General features: G+C 41.6%; 1 protein-coding gene across 1 annotated transcript in view; it reads right to left on the reverse strand.

The window, feature by feature from the left end:
* The window catches only part of ABI3BP (ABI family member 3 binding protein), a 280943-nt gene that overhangs the window by 174266 nt on the left and 80437 nt on the right, over positions 1 to 26240 (reverse strand). The window lies entirely within an intron of this gene.

Raw genomic sequence — 26240 nt, forward strand, 5'->3', positions numbered from 1 at the left:
CAGGAATGTGGGCTTTCACCACCCAATAGCAGTTTTCTATGTCCATTCAGTTTTTAAAAATGAGAACACAGATTTTCAAAGCAAATTGGGTAAAATAGGGAGTGACCTTAAAGGAATGTTAGATTCTATGCCACACTTCCGATTCCTATCTCTGCAGAAATGTTTTTTTTTTTTTTTTTAATTTACTTATTTAACTTGCTATAGGATTGTGTGTGCTTATCAGAGAGAGTGAGAAAGTGAGAAACCACTCCCTGGGGGAATGGCCACCACTGCAGTCCCTTCACCTCTTGAGATTTGAGGCACACACGCACATAATGTGCTTTTCTAGTTGCTGGGTCTGGGACTCCAACAGTGCAGTGGGCCATGTGGGATGTAGCCACCTTAACCACCATGCCACTGACTGCCTCTTTGCAGAGATTTAAAAAAATATATTATATCCCTTCTTCTATCCTTTTCCTCACAGAGGGTCACCTGAAGCTTCAAAATCAGAGAAGAAAATTGTGCTAAAGATCCATGGGGCACATCGATCCTAGGATCTGGAATAACTTCCCTGTCATAATGACCTGAGTATTATGCCCCATCCAATTTTTATGCTGTTTATATCATTTCTCAGCCAGTTTTCATACCTAGCCAGTCATTCTTAATGAATAATTTTAAATAGAGTCATAATTTATAGGTTAGTATAATTTTTCTTAAAATGTCAGTGAAGGGACCAGCAGTTAGCGTAATGGCTATGTGGCTGGACTCCCACGTAGTCAACCATGGTTCGCTCCCCAGACCCAGTGGCTTGAAACACACCGGGCACGTATGCGTGTGTGCCCAAGATCCCAAGAGGAGAATGGAGAAGGATTGTGGCGTGGTCATCCCCCCTGGGGGGTGATTTCTCACGTTCTATCTCTCTGTCTCTGTCTGTCTGGCGAGCACACGTGCCCTATAGCAAAAACTTCTCCCTCCCAAGAAAATGTCAGTGAAATATAGAGGGTCTCTGAAAATAATGTTTTAAATAAAATTAAGTTAAATCAATCAGTATATGCAATGCAAGAGGTGAATACTTTACCGAATAAAATATCTAAGGTAAATGATAGGTTAAACTTATATAGACGTATATATCTTGGGCATACACAAATAGCATTTTATAAGCAGCTGTATCAGATTAACCTGTTGATGAATATTACCATAGTATTTGTTCAGGAACTTTGGAAACTCATTCTATACCAAATTTCATTTGGGTGTTCTATTTAACCAGCATTCCCCCCACTTGCTCCAGCAGACTTCACATCTTTGTTTTGTTTTCATTCTGGGTTCAAGTATCTCCCCTCCGGGTTTTGGAACAGAGGCTTTCACTGCAGGAGGCTTTACAGAACTGACTTCATTTTCAGACAGAAACAACCTGACAGCTCAACAGCTTTTAATGACTTGTGCCTTTGTCTTTTTCTGGACAGCCCACACAGCACTGTTTGCTATAACCTGCCACAGTAATTACCACTGAATAGAGCAATGCAGGCAACCTCTCCACTCAACTCAGGGCTTTGCTTGTTCAGCTATCGCTGCCCTCAGGACCACCGCACAGATAAAGCGTGCTATCTGTTCCAGTCTCACATGTTTGATAGCCTGTTTTGCTTTGTGGGCCTCATAAGGAATGCTTGACCCAAACCAAATAAATGAGATCCCTAATAAGAACATGATAACCGTCTCCTGCTTTTATTTGAGACAATGGAGCATGCAAGTGAGCGCAGGAGAGAGCAACCATAGGCAAGTTTGCAGTTCCTCGCCTCCCGTCCTCATACAGCTTCAGGAGTGTCCCATTGGCACAGAATTCCAAGTGACACATGATGTATCAGAGAGGATTCAACAGAACTCAAAGAACAAGGTGAAATGGTACATCTAAGACTTCCTAAGGAGGAGTGAAGGCAGAGATGAGAGTCTAAGAGGTCACAGTTTTGATTTGAATGAAAACTTGCTTTAAATGCAAGAAGTCAACATTTTAATAAATATGAATGGCCAAGGAATCTTATCATAATACCCACTCCCCCCTCCTTTTTTTTTTACGTTTTTTTTTTTTTTTGTCATAGGTGTATGTACTTACTAGAGAGAGACAGTGAGAAGTCACTCCCCAGGAAGAATGGCCATGTTGTAATCCCTTCTCCTCCAGCTTTCCTCCTGAGGTTTTGGGCATGCACACACGCATACCTGGCGTGATTTTCAAGCCACCAGGTTTGAGACATGAATGATGGTTGGCCATGTGAGAGTTGAGTGTCCTAAGCACTCCGCCATCTGCTGGCCCCATGTTATCCTCTTACTCATGTTATTTTGCTCTATTAGCTAGCCACTCTTGTTGAAAATGACCACATAGAAAAACAAAGGAAGACAGGTAACAATGGGTTACCTTTCCTTTTAGAACTTCTTCCTTTATAGGTACCCCCCCCCAACAAAACAAAACAAAACAGAGAGAGAGAGAGGGAGAGAGAGAGAGAGAACACTGGTAGAATGTGCAAGTATCAAGGAGTGAAATAAATAGTGAGGTAGTTTTGTGCAGCACTTACTATTTTGGTAAGAACCAAATACATCTGCATCATTTATGCACTCCAAAATACAAATCACATAATGTCAGCACTTCCTCTTAGGGGTTAGAAGCTTTGACATTTGTACTTTTTTTCCCAAACAAATTTACTTAATATTGATAATTACAAAATTTCACATGCAACACACCGCCATTATTATAGGATTTGGACTTCTACAGGAAATACGTAAACAGGCATTCTGCTTTTCTGTTAATATTCTGCCTTCTTGGAACCAGCAGTTGGCGTAATGGCTATGTCGCTGGACTCCCATGTAGTCGACCGTGGTTCGAGTCCTGGACCTGGTGGCTTAAACTCACTCCAGGTGCATGTGCGTGCGTGCCCAATATCCCGAGAAGAGAATGGAGGAGAAGGGATTGCAGCGTGGCCATCTCCACTGGGGGGTGATTTCTCGCCTTTCTGTCTCTCTGTTTGTCCCTTTCTGGCAAGCGCCCACACCCTATAGCAAAAACCTCTCAAAAAAAAAAAAAAAATGCCTTCTTAGAAACAGGTGAAAAATAGTGACCCTAATTTCCAACCCAGAAAATCTAAATCATCATATTCTTTTAAGTTCCAACAGGTTCTTAATATGAGAACAATTACAATCTCGATTTTTTGCCTCAACATTTTTCTATGAAGTCTTATTGTTGACCAAAGAAGATACAGGTTTCTCATTAAACTTTGTTTTAATGGGTCTCAAAATTCTATGACAGATTTTTGGTCAAGTTGTTTCCATCAAAAAGTACTGATTTTAAAAGTTAATAACTTAAAATTGCCACGCACAAAACCAAAATAGTCCATAAAGATTTTCCTTTTCTTCTGAAAAGTATTACGATGCATTGTTATCATTTGCATTTAAAACTAGCATTGCACAGTATATAGATAAACGATTTCATGCTAATAACTTTGAATTTTAATTTCTCTTAGAATGACATTAAATAACAAGTAAAACAAGTTAACAGGAGAGACATGGAAGAAACAAAAAGTTCATATTTTTGTATCTTTAGTGACAAATTTTTTGTGTTTGGAAGAAGAGGCCCAGCATTTGTATTTTGTACTCACCCTGCAAATTATATGTACCATCTCAATCAGACACTTGAAAGGCCTTTTTAGTCAATCTCAGAATCTACTTCTAGAAAACAAAGGTAAATCTCTAGTTTGCCCACATCGTTCTCACTGTGGCAGAGTCTCTTAAAGTAAACTTTCTGGTTCCTTCCTTGATATAGATTAATTTAATTATGTCTAGGAGACATTTTTAGAAAGACCTGAAATACCAAAAAACAAAGCAAAACAAAAAACCAATACCAAAACCAAACAAACAACAGAAAAGCACATAAGCTGAGGATAATGCCATAATCCAAGACATATATAAGGTTGTTGGGAAAATTGTAGTGATTTTTTCTCTATGTTTTTCTATGCAAAAATGCATCCTGACCTCCCTGACAACCCAACAGTTCAATGAGCAATTTAAAAATAATTTGGTTATGATCACGGTCATTTTGCATAAAGCGTAGGCTGTTACAACCAATTATAAATTGGAACAGATGTCAAGACCTGGGTACATGGGTTGGCTCTCACTGCTCATTAAATATTTCCAACATACAAGTATTTCAGCAGTCTTTGTGGCCCACTGGGAACAGAGACCTGGCAAAATAAAACAACTGAAAAACAAGATTTCTGTTTCTGCTCTGCACTATGAAAGTGTTCATGGACTTGTTGCAGCCTCGAAACATATACATTGTAGAAGCTGGCAGAAATTTGGCCAAAATGTGTTACTTCTTAATTTAGAGATGGTACATAATTAAAATGTTAATGTAAGAAAAGTAATGTAGAATGCCATTTCTTTTTTTTTTTGGAGAGGTTTTTTTTTTCTTTTTCTTTTTTTTTTTTTTTGCTATAAGGCGCTTGCGTTCACCAGACAGACGGAGAGAGACAGAGAGACAGAAAGCAGGAAATCACCCCCCCAGGGGGTTGTGGCCACGCCGCAATCCCTTCTCCTCCATTCTCCTCTTGGGATCTTGGGCACGCACGCGCACGAGCCCGGCGTGAGTTTAAGCCACCGGGTCCAGGACTCAAACCGTGGTCAACTACGTGGGAGTCCAGCGACATAGCCATTACGCTAACTGCTGGTCCCTAGAATGCCATTACTTTAACAAACTTTTTATTCCTAAGAATTAAACCTATTTAGTGTTATAGACTAATGAAATCTACTTTGCATAATATTTTAAATGCCCTGTGGAGGAACATAGGGACATCTCATTGCTTAAGAAAATCTACACTCGGGGATCAGGAGGTAGCATGTTGGTTAGGACACTGGATCCCACATGGCCAACTCCATAGTTCAAGTCCCTGACCCAGTGGCTTGAAAAACATGCCAGGTGTGTGTGTGTGCATGTGTGTACGTGCATGCATGCTCAAAATCCTGAGAAAACAACAGGGGGGACAGGTATTGTGGTGTGGCCATCCTCCTTGAGGGATGATTTCTTATCCCCGTCCTTCCCCGATCCCCTCTCCGTGGGCATACCTGCCCTATGGCAAATAGCTGGGAAGGGTGGGGGGATGTGACTGCTACTGTTGAAGTCCTTTGTAAAGCTCTGTATTTTCTGGTAACATAAATAATCTTACCATAATTTCTCTGTCTGATAGATCCCTGTTCTCACATCGTAAGTCTATACCATAACAGGATACCCACATTGCAAGCCACACTGCTTCTAAATGCTTTCACAGTGAAGCTTATTTCTAGCCGTGTAGTTTCTGTCATGCGAGTGTTCACAAAATAAACTGGGATGATCCTAAAGGAAACTAGGTAAGAGGCCTCACACACACATACACACACACACACACAGAAAGAGAGAGAGAGACAGAGATTTACCTTTGTTATCTGTTTAACAATTTGATTTTATGTCACACTAAATTTCTATACTTTTTTCATAAAGCATAGACTCTGCAGCCTGGAATTAAATCCTACTCATTTTTACTTACTAGTACAAAGCAAACATTTAACCTCTATGCACGTCAGTTTTCTCACCTGCTAAAGAGGGAGAAAATCATACTATCTAGTCCCATGAGGTCATTAATGATGATTAAAGCTGTAACAGTGCCTAATGCAGAAAGTGCTAGCTAAATGTTAGCGATGATGTCAATTTACAGAAAGCACAAGTTTGTATACGAAGAGGACTAAGGGAGGGAAAGATTCAAAACAGGTTTTTAAAGGAATTATCTATTTATTATCATTATTTTTCAATATTGGCAAGAGAGGAGCTAATGAGAGAGTGCACGCAAGCTGCCAGGTCCAGGACTTGGCCATGTGGGAGTCCAACACCTTTAGCCACCATGCCACCTGCTGGCCCCTTGAAACAATTTCTTAGAGCAAGCATCTTAAGTTCCAAAATACAGCTATTTCACAATGAAAATAAGTATGGATCAAACTCATTCATAAATATCAATGCGGCGATGTTTTAAAAAATTGACAAGCAGAATCTGGCAGTGCATATTACAATATGACCAACTGCAGTTTATTCCAAGACGATAACATATAGAAAAACAAACAAGTCAACCTGTTTCCACAGGTGCTAAAAAAGCATTTGACAAGGGCTGGCAGGTGGCATGGTGGTTAAAGATGCTGGATTCTCACATGACCAATGACAGTTTGAGTCCCAGACCCAGTGGCTTGCTGTCTCATTCTCTTTCTTTCTGTCTCTGTCTGGTAAAATTAAAAAATAATAACATGTGGAGATAAATAAATTAATTTTAAAAAAGGGCATTTGAAAAAATTTTAACACCAAATTAATAAATTAGGATTCAGTGGAATACTTCTTTAATGTTATAAAACAGTTCTTAAAGTATCTAAGTCCAACATATGATTTTCCCTTACTATATGTGCAGGACCCTTTACAAATATTTTTTTCTTTTTGCCCAAAGGCACCTATGCTCACCAGGGACATGGAGAGAGAGGAAGAAAGAGGAAAAGTGAGAAGTACCCTCTGTACTAGATGGTTATGCTGCAGCCCTTTCTCTCCACGTCTCCCTTTTCTTGGGATTTTGGGCATGCACGCACACGTGCCTAGCATATTTCTCAAGCTGCTGTGTCCAGAGCTCGAACAGTGCTGTTGGCCATGTGGGATCCAGCTGCCTTACTACCAAGCCACTGATGGGCCCCTGTGCACACATTTCTATCAAGTAACTATCCCTGGCTTCATCAGAACATTTGACCCTCATTTCTTTCTCCTTTTATGACTTGATCTTTTTAAAAACATATTATACTATGATAGCATTTTCGTAACCTGTTTCAGTTTTGTATTGAGTAGCTGAGACACAGATCGGGCAAATATACAAGGAATGAAGTTGCCAACTGTGTTATATTCATTTTCCCCTTTGAGGTGCAGCCTTGGTTTATAGACTATGGTTCTTTTCTGCAACCTTATTTTCATTTGCTCTCAAATGATCAGAAAAGCAGCATCTGACAACTTGGCATGAGTGAATTCCTGTTAATTCAGCACCCCTATTCTTAATCTGTTTCATTTTAATTACATAAGAAAGGCATAAATCTTCCAATAAGTATATGAAAGATATTGGACAAAAATCAGAGATAATCTTTTGGCCTAATGCCCTTCCTAATTCCTTTCTTTGGTCCCAGAATCTTAAGATGTAGCCTACCACTTCCTCCATCAACTAAGGACAGCCTGACTTCCAAATGTCTTGCTAGAGACCAGATCTGTGGAAGGAGGTAGGTTTACTCTGGTGGGAGGGAAGAGGCATCCTCTGCTCACACTGTTGTGCTCTACAGGGCTGGGTGTCTTTGAACTCACACAGGGTTAGATATACTTCAAAACCTAGGGAGGTTTTGAAATCAAAATGTGGATGGCTTTGGGCCTCCTAAAGACAGTCTGTAAATACTTTTGTCAGTAATAAGACTGATGTCTGATGTCAGAGTTAGAGAAGTAGGATTGTCTTTACTGCCATTTGGAGGTTTAAAAGGAATAGTGAGATTGAATCTCTGGTGGATCTTCAGAGAGGAGGAAGAGACGGTCCTCTCTGGGTCCCAGTGGAGGAGAATGCAGTAGCTCCCATCAGGGTTCTCTTTGGGTGGCTGGAACTGTGGCAACTGACCACTTTGGGATTCAGAGAGTAGACACCTTGAGCTGCCACCCTGGAAGCCTAGTAGGTAAACACTGGGCACTGAGCCAGCACGCTGCTCACAGAAGGGGTTTCTGAGCTGTGCCAGCAAAGCTGGGAGCCCAGCCAGCAGGCATACCTGATCGACAGAGGAGGACAGGACACACAGGGCTCAGTGCAGGAGAGAAGGCTGTGGAGAGAGACCACCCCAGCGCTCTCCAACCGCATGTGAAAATCAGACAGATCTCCGTTTGGGTTGCACCTCAGGATTTTGAAAACCTGGGGAAGAAATGGCGTCTAATAAAGAAAAATTTGATTTCCTGCTAATCTGGCAGGGGGGAGTCTATTAGTTTTAATTGATTCAGAGACCTAAAAAACAATTTAGTCATGTCCGAACCTCCAATGGTAATTTTGCAATATTGACTATAAACTGATTTATGAGAAATGCCATATTGAAAATTCAGAATTTCATGTCTCGTTGATTCTAAGACGTAACCTCCATCTCTGAACATTTCTCAGTATGCCCTGTGGTTGGTAGTATCTGAGCTGCGGTTAGCCAGGATCTTGCTGTCCTTTCCTAAAGCTTCAAAGGAGGCAGAAGAGGATCAGATTCAGGGATTTGGGAGAAAATACAGTGAAAGACTGTTTCTTCCATACTGTATTCACCAATGTTCTCACTGGCCTGGAGAATGAGACTGAAGAAAGAAGGCTATTGACAACTCAGAGCTGAAAGGTAAAACAAAAGAGTTGGACTCGGGGTGAAGAATGTTCAATGGTTGAAATGCCACTTGCTTTTATTTTACTCTTACCATGTTTTTGAAATGTGAGTCATTTTTCACCCTACAACTCCACACCATGAGGAAAAATAAAACAAAACTAAATTGAAAGACATTCTGCACAGTACATCACCAGCCACCTCGAAACCATCAGGGTCATCAAAAATAAGGAAGTCTGAGAAACCACCATGGTTTGCATGAGCCTGGGGAGACTGGACTACTACATGTAGTGTGGTATCTTGGCTAGGTACAAACAAGGATGTGGAATAAAATATGAACTGAGGGACCAGCAGATGGTGTAACGGTTATGTTGCTGGACTCCCATGTAGTTTACCACAGTTCAAGTCCCGGACCCGATGTTTTAAAATTCATGCCAGATGTGTGTACATGTGTGCCCAAAATCTCAAGAGCAGAATGGAGGAGAAGGGATTGTGGTGTGGTCATCCCCACTGGGGGGATGGTGGTGATTTTTCACTTTCTATTTCTCTGGTTCTGGTGAGTGTACACGCCCTATAGCAAAAGTCTCTCAAAAAAAAAAAAAAAAAGTAAAAGAAAAAATGCATGAACTAAACTTCAGCTAATAATGTACCATTATTGGATCACTAATCCAGTAATGCTATGACAGGTGTAGCGCACTTAGGAAAGATGTGGGCAATAGTATAGAGAATTCCTGTACACTTTACTATATTCTATCATTACAGCCTTTCTATGAATCTAAAACTTTTATGAAAAAATACAAAATTTATATTTCAATGAGTCAAAGGAAGCTTTTACAATAAGTACAAAATAAAAGCCTTAACGGATGTGAAAGCAGTGTCGTTAATTTGCAGCTTAATCTTTCTTAGATAAATATACAATAGTGGTAAGATTTATAGTTAGAGATGCTTTAGAACTTGATGACGTAAAGGTAACTACTATTATTTTTTTCAAAAGAGGCCTTTGTCTTAGGACATGTGTGCTCATCAGAGGTGAGAGAGAGAGAGAGAAAGTGAGAAATCACTCCCAGATGGAACCAGCAGTTAGCATAATGGCTATGTCACTGGATTCCCACGTAGTTGACCGTGGTTCGCATCCCAGACCTGGTGGCTTAGAACTCACGCCGGGTGTGTGTGCGTGCGTGCCCAAGATCCCAAGAGGAGAATGGAGGAGAAGGGATTGCCGCATGACCATCCCCCCAGTGGGTGATTTCTCGCTTTCTGTCTCTATGTCTCTCTCTGTCTGTCTGGCGAGCGCACGCACCCTATAGCGAAAACCTCTCAAAAAAAAAGTGAGAAATCACTCCCAGAAGGGATGGTCACCCCAAAATCCCCTCTCCTCCATTCTCCTCCTTGAATCTTGGGCATGCACGCAGATGTGCCCAGAGTGAGTTTCAAGCCACCAGGTCCAGGACTCAAACCACAGTCAACCATATTAGAGTCCAGTGGTGTAACCACTATGACCATCTGCTGGCCCTATTCTTATTAGAGATATCATCATGTGCCACAATGATTTCTGCTAACGATAGTTACCTGGGGGCAGCAGATGGCCCAGTGGTTACGTTGTTGGACTCCCACATGACCAACCTTGGTTTGAGTCCTTGACCCACTTTCTTGAAACTCATGCCAGGCACGTTTGCATGCATGGCTAATGATCTGAGGAGGTGAATGGAGAAGAGGAGTTTGCAGCGTGGCCATCCGTTCCAGGGGGTGATTTCTGACTTTATCTCTGACCCACCCCCACCCCTTCCCATGAGCACATGCGCCCTGAGGCAAAAAAAAAAAAAAAAAAAAAAAAACCAACAATAAGATCACTCTGGACCAGCAGGTGGAGTGGTGGTTAAGGTTCTTGACTCCCATATATTTGACTGTGGTTCATGTCGTGGACTGGTAGCTTGAAAATCGTGCCAGGTGCATGTGTGTGCATGCCCAAAATCCCGGGAGGAAAATGGAGGAAAAGGAACTGTGGTGTGGCAGTCCCTCAGAGGGCGATTTCTCACTTCCTCTCTGTCTCTATCATTCTGTCTCTCTAGCAAGCACACATACCTTATGGCAAAAACCTAAAAAGCAAAATCACTCACAAAACTTGAAAAAAATGACACCATGGGAATTTCACATAAGTTATATTATCAATTCTTACTTGAATCTGTAGGTGTCTACAGGCCACTTAGCTGTAATCCGTCTGAGTGAGTATAATCCAAATTCATGTATTCTCTTTAGTGTTAATGCTGGCAGACAACTCCTGTATCTCTGTTATTGACACGAACACTGAGTAATGTCTGTTCAAAAAGCACCCTTGACAAACCTACGTGGTGTGTGTGTGTGTTTTAAGAGATTTTTTGCTATAGGGTGTGTGCACTCACCAGAGACACAGAGACAACGGAGACAGAAAGTGAGAAATCACCCCCTGGAAGGATGGCCATGCTGTGATCCCTTCTCCTCCATTCTCCTCTCAGGATTTTGTGCCTGGTGTGAGTTTTGAATGGCCAGGTCCAGAACTTGAACCACAGCTAAGTATACTGGAGTCCAGAGACATAACCATTATGCCATCTGTTGGTCCTGCCTCCTTGTGTTTAAAGTCAGGAAGAGTTCCATTCACATACTGTGCTTCTGAAGAACAGAACCTTCTCAGTGTGACTGTGGAGTAGGGACGTGAACAGTGCTCTGGAGCCTCCATTTTGCAGGTCTGTCTCAGCTGTCTCGACCTATGCTGCAGACACGTCCTGGCCTGTTGGCCCATGACAAGGAGAGCGAAGGAGAGAGGGAAGCCTCACTGAGAAAATCTAGGCAGAGGTGGGCAGTCCCGCAGGAAGCTGGGATGCAAGAGTGAAATGCTACTTGTCACTCACTTCTGAAAGGCCACTTACCAGTAGTTCTAAATCTCACAGGGTGACCAACCCTACTCTCCACCCACCCCACCCATTCTCACATTCCAGTGACAAAGAACTGAGTAATAATAAGTGGACAGCAGGACAGCACATTTCAGCAATGGGGTACAAATGATTCATATTTGAATTGTAGTCCACATTCATCCAACGACCCAGTGACTAGAAAACAATAAATGCCAATATTGTAGATGAAACCGATGCATCACACCACACGCTAGCCTCAGCAACCCCACCCATAAACACATACACACACACACAATACAGCCACGATAGTTAACCACCCCAAAGTAATCCCATCTGGAAAGGCTAGAACTGCAGCAGTCCGTGGTCTCACCAACTCAGGCCATCGCTGATGCCCTTTCAGGAAGGATGATGTCTCTTTGGAAAAATCTGATGGCATTTTTCTAGAACTGAAGAAATCCCATTGTCAGCTTGGGCATGAGCTATCTTTGCTCGTGCAAAGTTTAATAGTAGCCAGAAGTCCAAGGGGGAAAATAGTAGTATGTTAGTGACTAGGAATTTATCCAGTTCGTTCTCACCTTTTCCCAGGTAATATGAGTGCTCAGAGAAGTCACCAAGCTATTTTGGAACAAGCAAGGATAAGAAAAACTCCTGGGCTGGCAGGTGGCATGGTGATTAAGGGCGCTAGACTCCCACATGGCCGACCAAGGTTCAGATCCTGGACCTGGCAGTTTGCCTTTTCACTTTCAGTCTCTCTCTCTCTCTCTCTGTCCCTCTATAGTCAAATTAAAGGAAATAAATAAATAAAGTTAAATAAAATAAGAAAAACTCCCTATTTGACTAGTACTTCTCCCTTTACTATGCTACCTCTCCAACATCATTGCAAAGTGTTTCTGATATGGTCACTGAATTAACAATCACCAGATTGATAATTTTTTAAAATAATTATTTTATTTATTATTTATTATTTTTTTTTTTTAATTTGTTTTTATTTTTTAACATTAATATGCTATACATCATTACAGTATACAAAATGAAGTTTTCATCCAAAATACATTGTCTGTTGGCTCAATCAAGTACATCAACATATGTGTTATCAACAAACAATTTTTCCATTTCTTTTTTTTTTTCCATCCAGAGTACACTGTATATTGTCTCTATCAAGCATATCAACAAACATGTTATTATTAGCAAGTGATCTTCCATTTCTTGTTTTCTGTATGTTTTGCTTTTTTCCCCCTATCCTTGGTTCCCTCTCTCTTACCCTCTGCCACCTCCTGTTCTCCTCCCACACTTTCTCTGTTATCTATGTTTGCTTTCTATACCATTTTCCCCCCACATTTTATTGAATCACCAAAGACCCTCATCAATCCAAATACCCTCCTAGCAAACACATGTGACACATTTCCATGAGCACAAGTCTAACTTTACGCATCCTATCAAGTAGCACCTAACTGGGGCTACATATCCTACTGCAGTCATTGAATAGATATATTTTGTTTTCCTGAAACTCTTTTTTGTAACTCAATTTACATTCCTTCTCTAGGCATCATCACAGCACACAAAATGCGATCTCCCATCCAGTACACACTGCATAGTGACTCAATCATGCACATTACAAAAAATATAAATTTCCACTTCTAGTTGCTAGAATTAATTCCACCCCTCTTTCTGACCCTCTGTCCCTTCCCACCCTCCTCTCACACCACCTCTAGTGTCCAAAATTGTCCTCCATTCCCTTCCCACCCACATTGCATTGATCACACAATTTCCTACATAACCTGACTACTTTCAAAGGTGAGTTCCCTCGTTACTACTAAGAAAACCAGTTTTAACTTAAATCAAAGAACCGCCAAGGAACTTTGCTTAAAGCCCGGAAACAGGTTAGGATTCTGTTCAAATGGTAGGTGCATGAACCTATCAGTCTCATATACTTTTATCTTCTGTTCTGGTTCAATTTTCCTGATTAAATTCTGGGATATAGTATTCAACTCCAGACTTGTCCCTATGATTAAGTTAGCTACTTTCTCAGTTTTTGGACTCTTATTTCCATGTATCTGTGTTTAGTTTTCCTGATACAGCACACCCTTGAGAACTTCTTGGAGGTCTGGTCTGGTGCTGGTAAATTCTTTCAGGTTTTGTTTATCTGAGAATGTTCTTGTCTTTTCTTCCCACCTGAAAGATAACCTTGCCGGGTACAGTATTCTTGGCTGAAATTGCTTCTCTCTTAACACTTCGTATATATTTTCCCATTCTTTCCTCGCTTGCATTGTTTCTGATGAGAGATCTGCTGTTAGCCTGATGGGATGTCCTTTGTAGGTAACTTGATGTTTTCCTCTTGCCAATCTTAGTATCTTGTCTTTGTCTGCAGTTTTGGTCAACCTGGCTATAATGTGTCTTGGAGAAGATCTTCTTGGGTTGATTCTATTTGGGGTCCTTTGTATTTCCTGGGACTGGATCTTCGAATGCCTCTCTAGGTTTGGAAAGTTTTCTTGCAGGATTTCATAGAATAGATTATCAATGCCCTTATGGGTTTCCTCACCTTCTGGAATGTCTGGCATGAGTTTTAAGCCACTGGGTCTGGGACCCAAACTGTGGTCCACTACATATGAGTCCAGCAATGAAACCATTATGTCATTTGCAGGACCCCTGATATGATTTTCAAGCCACCAGGTCTAGGACTTAAACCACAGTCAGCCATGTGGGTCCAACACCTTAACCATGCCACTTGCTGGCCAAAAATTTCAGTAGTTTTGAATGAATCAGATTACTGTTACATTACCCTCATCTGTACATAAAAACAAACGTCTACAGAATTACAAACTATCACAAACAAGGTAAGTCCTCCGTCTTTGAGAGCATTCCTAAGTCCCTGTAGAAAGACTTGGTGGACTGAGGATCACTCTGGACCTGGACCAGACTCTCAGTTCATGCTTTTTTCATTTATGTACCTTTAAATGTGAAAGCCTAATAATTGCTCAATAAACATTTTCTGAATGAATGAAGGACTCTGCTCTTCTATCCCTGTATTGCTTAGGGCTATGGTGGGATGGATGAAAACTGAGGCTTGGTAGGAAAAAAGATGAAAAAAGTTAGGAGTTTGGAAAATAGCATGGTCAGAAAAGGCAATTTTTTCCTAAATTTTAGTAAACATTAATCAGAGAATTAGCCTTTGCTAAGCCTATGTATAGAGTTTTTTCTCTTGTAAAGTTTTTCGTAGAAGTTTTTGTGTGTGTGTGTAGAACAATACTACTTTTCCTTTCACTTGAAAAATAATAGGAAAGTAAATTTTAAAGTAAATCCTATTTCATAATTATTTCCATTAAATATTATAAGATCTATTGAATAACCAACTCACACCCACTTTGAGAAAGAACTCTCCTATGCCTTAGGGCTGAAAGAGAATTCCGGCTTCTCTCAGCCTGATAGGGCCAGCCGATGGCATAGCATTTATGGTGCTGGACTCCCACATTGGCTGACCATGGATTGAATCCTGGACCTGGTGGCTTGAAAATCACACAGAGGGAAAAATATCATGCAGGGCACATGCATGCCCGAAATCCCAAGAGGAGAATGAAGGAGAAGGGATCGCGGTGTGTCTATTCACCATGGGAGGTGATTTCTCACCTTTTCTCTTGTTGTCTCTCTCCTGGGAGCACGCGCACCCTGTGGTGAAGGCCTTAATGCAGCCTGCAGGTCCTGGCCCCAGGCAGGCTGTGATGCTAGTCAGAGTTAAAGGATACACAGAGGTACAGCCAGCCAGGCTATAGAGCAACCACCACACCACGTTTAGATGGGATTGTAGATATTCACAGATGGGAGGGAGCCTACCACTCACATCAGTGTGTATATTACAATAGCAGTTTGGGGAGCTGCAGACCACAGTGAGAGCAGTCCCTCATCTCTGTTCTGTGGGTGGGTAAAGCCTCCAAGTGTGAAACAGAACTTGGCTTTGATTGGAAGAGAAGATAGGGAGGTGGTAAAATGAAGGTTGGAAGAGAAAAAGGGACTTTTTCTCCAATACTGTGTACTCCCAAAGGCTCTCCTACACTCCTTCATTGCTCAGAGCCAACACAGTTATCTGGAAGAAAAAAATGCATGCACCCTTTTCCAACAAAAGTTCATCTCAGAGATATTCCTCAGTGGAAGACGTTATTGAAGTTTTCCCTCTGAGTTTTACTATCAGTCCGTGAGAGTTGGGAAGCCAATGCTATTGATCACATAGTTCATCAACCCCAGGCATATAACTTGTGGGGTCCAGTGTAAAATCACCTCTATTTAAAATGTAGAGAAAAGGTACTATTAAAAGGACAAAATAGAAAACTTTCTTCCACTGTCTGTCTTTGATTTGTCATAGTGTTCCCTCGTAATTAATGTTGGGCTCCATAGGTGGGTACAGAACCTCAGCCCTCCATATATACCTCACCTCTGCCTCCCGGCCATGTGGGACCTCCTTTCCACCAGTGGCAAACCCAGAATCAAAGCCCCCAGTGTAAAAACCTCCCTTTTCACAGTTCAGTGTGTATATTACAATAGCAGTTTGGGGAGCTGCAGACCACAGTGAGAGCAGTCCCTCATCTCTGTTCTGTGGGTGGGTAAAGCCTCCAAGTGTGAAACAGAACTTGGCTTTGATTGGAAGAGAAGATAGGGAGGTGGTAAAATGAAGGTTGGAAGAGAAAAAGGGACTTTTTCTCCAATACTGTGTACTCCCAAAGGCTCTCCTACACTCCTTCATTGCTCAGAGCCAACACAGTTATCTGGAAGAAAAAAATGCATGCACCCTTTTCCAACAAAAGTTCATCTCAGAGATATTCCTCAGTGGAAGACGTTATTGAAGTTTTCCCTCTGAGTTTTACTATCAGTCCGTGAGAGTTGGGAAGCCAATGCTATTGATCACATAGTTCATCAACCCCAGGCATATAACTTGTGGGGTCCAGTGTAAAATCACCTCTATTTAAAATGTAGAGAAAAGGTACTATTAAAAGGACAAAATAGAAAACTTTCTTCCACTGTCTGTCTTTGATTTGTCATAGTGTTCCCTCGTAATTAATGTTGGGCTCCATAGGTGGGTACAGAACCTCAGCCCTCCATATATACCTCACCTCTGCCTCCCGGCCATGTGGGACCTCCTTTCCACCAGTGGCAAACCCAGAATCAAAGCCCCCAGTGTAAAAACCTCCCTTTTCACAGTTCTGCCGCCCCAACCCATAGAGCACAGAGAATACAACCTCTGCACTGGGACATACTGTGTGCCAGAGGGGACAGGAAAGAAACCTCCCCTCACCAAGTCTCCCATTGAGTGGGCAGTCACGCTGCCAGCCTCTGCAAGGACTACTGCTACCACGTCCTGCCTGCTGTCACTATGTGTAGGACTCAAGTTCACATGTTCACACGCAAGTCCTGGCTAGAGGTGAAGGGCAGCTGAAGTCACAGAACAGGAGTGGGAATTGGGAAGCCAGTCAGCAGGGCACTAGGGGCTGGAGGACAAGACAGGGGAGAACCAAACTAGGGGAAGGTATGGGAGGCAGGGGCAGAAGAGTCCAGATCTGAGCCCTCACTGCATGTTCCATTGTCCCATAGATTTCATTTACAAAATAAAATGGAAATATAAGGTTAAGGATTCTGGACAGTCACAGGGAGCATTTAATCCCAAATGTGGGGTCCTCCAGGTGCCTTGGTCCCCTGCTCCTGGAGCCAACCCTGACATGACCCTTCTGCTCCCAATCTCTGCATGCCACCCATTCTGATGTTCCAGGTAGCCTCATTTCCAGGGGTCCTGGGCTAGTTCATTCTGCCCCTGTCCCAAACTAACACTGCTTCTTTTCACACTCTTACATATTCCCTGGTGTCACAAACAAGTATTTAATAAACTATTTATCTTTTTTTTTTTTAAGATTTTTGCTTTAGGGTGCATGCACTCATTGGGGGTAATGAAGAGAGAGAGAGAGAGAGAGAGAGAGAGAGAGAGAGATGGACAGACACACAAAGAGAAAGAAAAAGAGAACAGACACACAATGAGAAGGAAAATGAGAAATCACTTCCCAGGGGGAATGGTCATGCTGCAATCCCTTCTCTTCCATTCTCCTCCCCAGATCTTGGGCACATAAGCACACACACCAGGGATGATTTTCAAGTCACCAGGTCCAGGACTCAAACCAGGTCCAGCTATGTGGGAGTCCAGCAACATAACCACTATGTCATCTGCTGGTCCCTAACAAAGTATTTCTCTCACCCATTTGCTCCAATAGTCAGTGCACACCCTTTCCTAGTTTATCAGACCTCTTAGCCATTAAAATTGTTGGCCTTGTTGTGTTATTTTTTCTTTGCTGTGTTTTACGCGTGCACCTCACAGAGGAGGTTAGTATAGGTGTTGTCTCATAACTGGCTCAAGTTTTGGCAAGGGCTTGTTTTTGAGGTAGAGCCTGTACAGGTGTACATGTACTTTCCTGTGAATTCATCAATTTGTTAACTTTATCTCTACAGGCCATGTGATTGAAAAATCAAACTTCATCTGTGTTTTATTTTCCCCCCTCAAATAGTGAAGTTAGGTCACATAAGCTCTTGGATGGTATCCAAAGTCAAAGCCTTTGAATCAGCAAGTTTTTCTTTGTTTTGAATGTTCTCATCAACACGGGCATGTAAGAGTGAGAGGTCAAGAATAATTTCCTTAAAATGAATTTTCACACAAAGTTCAAAATTACCAGAATATTGTTGAGGGTGAGAAAATGATACCACTGAACAAAAGCCTCCAAAGCGGTCTCGGGATGTCTAGCTTTGCCTGCCTTCCTGTCTCTGTTCTCATTCTTCCCTGAGGCAGGCCACAGAGACTAGAATCCCTATTTCCCAAGGCAGGTCATAACCCTTTTCCCCAAAGTCAGCCAAAGAGAATGAAAGAGAAGAAACTGCTGTGTGGCCATCCCCCCTGATGGACAATTTCTCCCTTTCTGTCTCTCTGTCTCTCCAGCAAACACACACACCCTAAAGCAAATATCTCTCTATTAAAAAAAAAAAAGTTACTGTTTTTGTTACCTCTGTGTAAGAGCTGGCCATAAAGAAACTGACTCACCTTGTCGATGAGAGAGTAAAACCCTCATTCCAGAATCTTTCCCTTGCCTTGGAAAAAGAAACGCTATACGGAAAGGCCATCAAGAATCTAGGCAGGCCTTGCCAGTTTCCCCGCTCAGTGTGTTTCCATTAGCGCAGATTGTTTTCGCCCAAATTTCTACGCAGATGTCTTCCCTTCATCAAGCCTGGGTACGACATGAGACAGTTCCTGGCACCTTTGAGTCTTTAACCTGAGGGCTTCCATATGTGTATGTTGAACAGGTGTATATGCCTTTCCTTTATCAGTCTAGCTTTGGCCAGTGACTTTCAGCAAACCACACAGAGCAAATGCCTTGCCCTTGTAGGGCCTAATATGCCAAGGGCACATACTGACCATGTGGTATGGTGGTCAGACAGACTGCTCATAGATTTAACCTGCTGAGGACTCGCAGTTTTCATTAGGATAAAGAGGAAGCTGGTAATAGCACTTCCTTCACGGAGTTGCCGTAAGGACTTAGTGAGCTATTTCTGTAAGGCCCTTGGCCTAAGACATGGTAGGTGCTCAACAACATTGCATCATCAGCTAGTAAACTTCCTCTCCAGCATTTATGGACAGATACCACATGCCTGAACACGGCAGAGCAACCTGCGACAAACCTCTTCCTCTCAATTTTGCGACTCCTTTCGAAATAGAGTTTACCCAGTGGCAGGAGAAGAAAAGGGGACACAGGGACCAGACTGAAAGACCGAGGTCCAGGCTAAGGTTTCTACACTTTTTCCCACGTGTAGATTACATGTATTATTTTTCAACAAGGATGCTATAGAGAGGAAGGGGAGCACAATGAATAATTATGCCCAAATAGCAGGTGTAAACCATAACTGCACCAGACACTAGGCTGTACATACAGTTACCTCATCAATAGGATAGAGTTAACCCCTTCATCCAGATGAGTAATTTTTCCTTCTTCTGGAGTTTTCAACTACAGGCAAATGGAAACCTTGTTTTGTTGACAGAGAGCTTTCCTCAGTAAGCAGTGGCAATCAGCTATGACAGCTAGAGCTATATGAACTCTGATTGTGGACCACAGAAGGGAAAGTATGATCCAGCTCTGGCCCTGAGCAGCTTACCATTTGGCTAATGAGACATAATACACCCAAACTAATCAGAGAATGCAAACCAAAGGCTGGCCTTCACAGCATAACATTTGGTATTGTTTGCATGTGACAGAAAACACCTAGTGTCCAGGGAAAGTAAAACATTTAAAAGGAAATATATGGATAATTAGAAAATTTGATGTGATTATGTCACTTGATTTTGAGATGGATTCTAAAAATGAATTCTAAAATTTAAATATTATCTGTATCTTGTACAAATTCTGTTTCTGTCACTTCTCCTTTTATTGGCAGTTGTCTTTCATTTAAGACCCCTTCTTGGGGCCAAATGGTGGTACCATGGCGATACAGCTGGGCCCACTGGAAAATGTTCCAGGTTTGCATGCCAAGGCCTCCCTGTGCGTATCATGTGCGTGCATGTGCCCACGATCCAGATCTGAGACTGGTGGTGAATTGTATGGGGACCCTGTTGGGCGTGACTGTCTTTCTCACTCTCATAGCAAACAAACAACCCTTTTGTACAGCGAGACTCTTGCAATGAATCTGAAACACTAAATCCTTTTTGTACATGACCAAGAGCCATTAGCCATCATTTTGAATAGTCCGTTAAGATACACGTAAGAATGAATTTCAAGTTAGGCTTTGCTTTCAGTGTACTGTACAATACATTTGAAAAAAATTGTTGTGTTTTGCATTAAAAATGTGAATTTTTTTCCCAAGGAAAGATAGACTTGGAAACTTTATCTTTTGGCGAGGTCAGGCAGACAGTGAAAACATAGTTGAGTTCATGGTAGATTTACGAAGCATGGTGAAATGGTCACCTACAAGGGGATTTCAAAAAGTTCCTAGAGGAATCAGTCGTTAGCATAATGGCTATGTCGCTTGACTCCCATGTAGTCGACTGCAGTTTGAGTCCTGGATCCAGTGGCTTAAACTCACACGTGTGCGTACGTGCCCAAGATCCTAAGAGGAGAATGGAGGAGAAGGGATTGCAGCGTTGCCATCCCCCGGGGGGCGATTTCTAGCTTTCTGTCTCTCTGTCTCTCTCTGTCTCTGACAAGCACATGTTCCCTATAGCCAAAACCTCTAGAAAAATAAAGTTTATTTTGGTACAAAGAAACCTCTAAAATTCATATACAACTTTTTTCCTAGACATTCATTTTCCATGAACTTTTTGAAGACTTTTATTATCAAATAAGGCCTTTCTGGTATAAATTCGTGATACACTGTTTAAGTGATGGCAGACATTTATCAAGAAATTGTTTCTCTCAGGTTAATTGTTTTAAAATGTCTTTTTAAGCTTAAGTTCTGCTAAATTTTGTACATTGAAGGAAAGTTAGATGATGCTAGGATTCTTAATTTGAAGAAATACTTGGATTCCTAATAAATATTGAAAGCCAACTATTTTCCCAGTGATAAATCCATTTCCAGGGAACTGAGAATTGGATGACATTTTATAAGTAGTTTCAAACAAAAGAGAAAAATACATTTTAAATGAAACCCATAGTTATTTTCGACTTCCTGGGTCTCTCCGGTCCCTGTCTCCCAATCTTTCATTTACTTGTTATTTCTAAATACCTAAAACATTGAGGTGCAAAAGAAATCCAAAGCCTCGAGGGTCCTTAGCTCCTGGGAGTCTTCCGTTTGGGTGGAGTGTGAGGGCAGACAATACACATGAGAATTTAAAGAAAAATTGCAAATGATTAATATTAAGAAAGGGAGAGGGACCTTGATCTCTAGGATATTCATGGAGATGGTCATAAATATTGACTGCTCTGGCCGGAGATAGCCTTGTAGAAAGTAGATGAGGAAGGATTTGATGGGTGGGCGGCACATAATAGACCTGGTGGTGGTGGTAGAAGGAGTGAGAGAATTAGTCTGGGGGTCCAAACTATAGTGAAATGGGTAGTCACAATACATGGCCTTTTTTAAACTTTTTACATAATTTATAGCACATTATAGAAACAACACGTCAGGAGCTTATGGCTTTTTTTTTTTTTTTTTTTTTTAACCAAAGAACAACAGATCAAATATCCCAAGTGTTGAGAGGCAGGAGAATATAGTTAGTCCCACTTTATTCACTGGGGATACATTCTAAGACCTTCAATGGATACCAGAAAACATGGATACTTCTGAACTCTATATATGCTATGTTTTTACCTGTACATACATACCGATGATAAATTTATCAATTAGGCATAGTAAGAAATTAACAATAATTAATGAACTATACTGTATATTGCTATAAATTGCTATAACTTATGTGCACCTCGTGTCTTTCTCAAAATGTCATATCGTACTGTTTTGGGAAGCAGCAGTTAGCGTAATGGCTATGTCGCTGGACTCCCACGTAGTCAACTGTGGTTCGCGTCCCAGACCCAGTGGCTTAAAACTCACGCCGGGTGCATGTGCGTGCGTGCCCAAGATCCCGAGAGGAGAAAGGAAGAGAAGGGATTGCGGCATGACCATCCCCCCCTGGGGGGGGATTTCTCGCTTTCTGTCTCTCTGTCTCTCTCTGTCCGGCGAGCGCACGCACCCTATAGCAAAAACCTCTCAAAAAAAAAAAAAAAGTCATATCGTACTGTTTTCACTGATGTTCAGACCATAGTCAACCACAGGCAAGTGACACCGTGGAAAGGCAAACTGCAGATAAGGAGAAACTACTTATACTGGTGTAGAGCCCGGGTTCTCCAGCCCGACTTCCCGAGTTCATATCCTGGACTTGCTAGTTAGTAGAACCACCTTAGGCAGATCACTGAAATTCTCATTTGAGTTTCCTTACGAGTATAAAGGAACCAATCATATGACCCGGCCTGTCACAACTGCCACGTCTCATCTGCAGTTCGGGACTGCCTCGTACTCACTGCTCGTAGCTGTTGTGCTCGCTCCGCTCACAGCCTGGAACTTCTCTAAGAGGAGAGGGACGTAGCTGGTTTACTGTCTGGCGCTTTACCATTCTCTCCTGTTGGTTTATCCTGTTCCTTTTGTCATCTTATTTCATTCCCTATGTAATTCCTTAAGTATTTTCAACTTTGTACTTCTAGTTTATTTTTCAATAAAGACATAAAAACCTTGCTTGTGATATTCATCCTTCAGTGTGATAAACAGTACCTATCACCATTATTTTATATTTCATCTCACTTACATAAAAGTGAATAGCACACGCTTAAACATTTCTATAGCAAAGATATAGAACGTAACAGCTGAAAATCTAAAGGTTACCACTGAGAAAAGAGAAATTATGCTGTCTATACAAAGGTAAAAATTAACAGTCAAACTTGTAAGGGTCATTAAGAATCTACAGCAAATGAATTTGATTAATATTTATACGTAAGTAATTCATTTATTCATAGCTAAGTCAATAATCAAAGAAACAAATGATCCAAAAATTCTTAGTTTTCACTTTTGAAATAAAAGTAAAAAACTTCAGACTGGGAACCAGCAGTTAGCGTAATGGCTATGTCGCTGGATTCCCACGTAGTCCACCGCGGTTCGCGTCCCGGACCCAGTGGCTTAAAACTCATGCCGGGCGCATGTGCATGTGTGCCCAAGATCCCGAGAGGAGAATGGAGGAGAAGGGATTGCGGCGTGACCATCCCCCCTGGGGGGTGATTTCTCGCTTTCTGTCTCTATGTCTCTCTCTGTCTGTCTGGTGAGCGCACACGTCCTATAGCGAAAATCTCTCCAAAAAAAAAAAAATTTCAGACTAAGAAACTGATGATTAAAGTTTGGCTTAAACTTGTTGAAATAAAATTACCGTTAGTTACATAGTATCATGCCTTTTTAAAATCTATTTTTAGTAGAACAGATAAAATTTCTTGCCAGTTCTTACTTTAAAAATGCTTTATTATAATAAGAGATTGGAAAAGTGAAGTCTGGAGATAAACAACTTGTTCAGGTGTAGGTTTTGTGGTCTAGGAGGATTCTTTTCATCAAGAACAATAAACAGAGAGCTTTGACACAGGAACTGCCCCCCCCTAATGATTACAGAGAGCTTTGACACAGGAACTGCCCCCCCCCCTTAATGATTCAAGGATGAAAATGATTGATTGTAGGAGAGAGACATGTGCACTCCGAGAGAAGCATGCCACAATCTTGGATTTTCACTGTTCTTTTGTTTCTTAGCCTGTTTGGGAGTTGTTCCTTTCAAGAAAACATACTTGAATATGCTGGAGCGATGAGATGGCTACTTCTTTTCACTAACAACTCCTACTAAACAAATTACCTGTACAATTGTTCTGACACCACCTCCTCACCTCCCAAATGCAAACCAAACTAAACCACAGAATGACCACTTTAACCATGTTTTTCAATCTAGACACTGATATCTTATAGTTGACCAGAACTTGAATGATGTAGCCCAATACTATTATAAATTGAGACAAAGCTCAGAAATTTTAGGTACATTATCCAAGAGCACTCAGCATGTTGCAATAGCAACTGACGAAGTTTATAAAATGTGCCTGCTCTTTTGCAGAGTCTCTATTACCTGCTTTATAGACTTTAGCAACAGTCTTCACAATGTTTCTGAAAACCTATCATTTAATTCACAAAGGAGAATAGTCAAACCAAACCACTCCACCATTAGTCATCATGATGAATTTGAACTCAGGTCCGTCTGATTCAAATGTACATAGATATTCTTTCCCCATATTGTGGTGCCTCTTAAGTAAAAGCTGGTATTTCCTAGACCACAGACATTAGCATTCCAGTGCAGGGCTTTTCTCAGTACAGAGTTCTACAAGGCACTAGCATTGCATCCTCACTGGAGCTGGAAGCACTCTGAGGACTTAGAGGAAAGATGGCAGCCAGGAAATGCAGGAAGAAGACAGTGGCCGAGTGTGAGAAATGTGCTCTTTTAAGGAGATGAGTGTGAGGGCCAATGTGCTCTTTTAAGGAGATGAGTGTGAGGGCCAGCAGCTATGAGAACTCAAGAATTAAAACATTTGCTCTCATTAATCCCTTTGGTGTCCAAACACCTGGTTGGATAAGTATACAAAAAAATAACTGCAATTTGCACCACATAATTGATGGACTATAACTCTTCCCAGCTGACCTGATTAAAATATTTTCAGAAGTCTACAGAACACCATAAATTATGAACCTGAAATTTTTAATGTTGACAGTTATTATTTTTTACTTTATTGGGTGTTTGTAAAATTATCAGCAGCCAAGCATAAAATAAGGAGCAAAAACTTAAAATATAAACCAGAAATGAGAACATTTACGATGTGAGTCACAAAAGGAGGATATAGAAACGCAGGATCTATTTTAGGTGGACCCTATTTTTTCACATTATTGCAGGTCTCTCATGGCTATTTCTATTTATTATTAGACAAGTGAGAAAATATGACTTCTTTTCTACTGCTCCAAAACCCTATGGTAATTTGGGTCATTTCTTACAGCAATTTTATATAAGTATAAATTTCTACAATGGTCAAAAGGATTTTAAGCTCTTTCATTTTATATGTAAGATCAGTAAGTGACTGGAAAATGGCATTCAATACTTGACAGACAGAAATGTTAAAATGAATGTAGAAACAGAAATGTTTATAAATAATTATTTAGTGGGAGTATTAGTCTACGAATCATGAAATGTTAGCCTTTTGTAAGGATTTTTTTTTTTTTTGAGAGGTTTTTGCTATAGGGCGCGTGCGCTCGCCAGACAGACAGAGAGAGACAGAGAGACAGAAAGCTAGAAATCACCCCCCAGGGGGGATGGTCACGCCGCAATCCTTTCTCCTCCATTCTCCTCTCGGATTGTAGGCACCCACGCACACGCGCCTGGCATGAGTTTAAGCCACCGGGTCCAGGACTCGAACCGCAGTCGATTACATGGGAGTCCAGCGACATAGCCATTACACCAACTGCTGGTCCCTACAGTAAGGATATTAAAATAACATTCAATTTACACTACGTAATTAATAGACTGTAACTCTTCCTTCCCAGGTAACACTGATGAAAGTATTTTTCAGATGTTAAGAGAGCATGATGAAGTATTTCTTGTATTTCTTTTTAAGAGAGGCTTTTTGTTGTTGTTTTGTTTTTGTTTTGGAGAGATTTTTGCTATAGGGCTTGTGCACTCACCAGAAAGACAGAGAGAGACAGAGACGGAAAGCAAGAAATCACCCCCCAGTGGGGATGGCCACGCCACAATCCCTTCTCCTCCATTCTACTCTTGGGATCTTGGGCACGCACGCACACGTGACCAGTGTGAATTTAAGCCACTGGGACTCGAACCATGGTCAACTACATGAGAGTTCAGTGACATAGACATTACACCAACTGCTGGTCCCAAGAGAGATTTTTGATATAGGGTATGTGCGCTTACCAGAGAGACAAAGATGGGAAGCAAGAAATCATGCCCCAGGGATGGCCACACTGTAATCCCTTCTCTTCCACTTTTGGGCACACATGTACAGGTGCCCGATGTAAATTTTAAGTCGGGTCTGGGACTCAAACTGTGGTCAGCCATGTGGGAATCCAGTGATGTAACCATTCTGCCCTCTGCTGGTCCAGATAAAGTATTTCAAAAACAGATCATAAAGCATTTTGAACACATAGCTTGTGGCAGACAGGATAAAGTCCAGCCCAAAAAAGGTTGCCCACACACTCTAATCCTCAGAACTTATGAATATATGTGGGACCAGCAGTTAGTGTAATGGCTATGTTGCTGGACTTCCATGTAGTCGACCGCGGTTCGAGTCCCAGACCCGGTGGCTTAAACTCACACTGGGTGTGTGTGCGTGCGTGCCCAAGATCCTGAGAGGAGAATGGAGGAGAAGGGATTGCGGCGTGGCCATCCCCCTG

Source organism: Tupaia chinensis, unplaced genomic scaffold (genome assembly GCF_000334495.1).
Source record: "Tupaia chinensis unplaced genomic scaffold, TupChi_1.0 Scaffold000100_1, whole genome shotgun sequence".
In the NCBI taxonomy this organism is placed as follows: Eukaryota; Metazoa; Chordata; class Mammalia; order Scandentia; family Tupaiidae; genus Tupaia; species Tupaia belangeri.